This window comes from Dendrobates tinctorius, unplaced genomic scaffold (assembly GCF_039654945.1).
Source record: "Dendrobates tinctorius isolate UK_male_01 unplaced genomic scaffold, ASM3965494v1 ptg000199l, whole genome shotgun sequence".
Taxonomy (NCBI): domain Eukaryota; kingdom Metazoa; phylum Chordata; class Amphibia; order Anura; family Dendrobatidae; genus Dendrobates; species Dendrobates tinctorius.
Window position 1 is genome coordinate 1,606,984 of NW_027361866.1, and position 510 is coordinate 1,607,493.

Genomic DNA, 510 nt, shown 5'->3' on the forward strand with positions numbered 1-510 from the left:
TGCACCACGGAGCCCATTGACTTAACAGGCTTTGTTCACTCCTGCGCTTTGTAGCTTCCAAATGAACCCCATTATTGTTACTAGGGCTGTGGCCCCATTTGTGGAAACGTGCGTATGATCAATCGTCCGAGTTTCCTCCGTGTTGTTACCAGAGATGTCAGCAGCGGAGAATCTACGTCAGCGAATGCGGCCATTAGGCCTCATACTGGCGATAAAATCAGACGATTGCTTCCGATTTTTAATCGGATTGCGCTCTGACCCATGTTAGTGAATGGGTGACATCTCACTTGCGATTGTTTGCTCAGCCAAAATCGGTCTGAGAAAAAAATCGCAGCATGCTGCAATTTGCAGTGATTTTCCCAACAGAAGTCAATGGGTGCGATTAAAAAAACGGACACATCACCATTCTGTGGTATAGAACACTGTAAATGGTCCTGTAAATGACTGTAGAAAAAGAGTGGCTGGAAAAAAAAAACGGATGGAAAAATAAAAAATCGCATAGAAATCGCA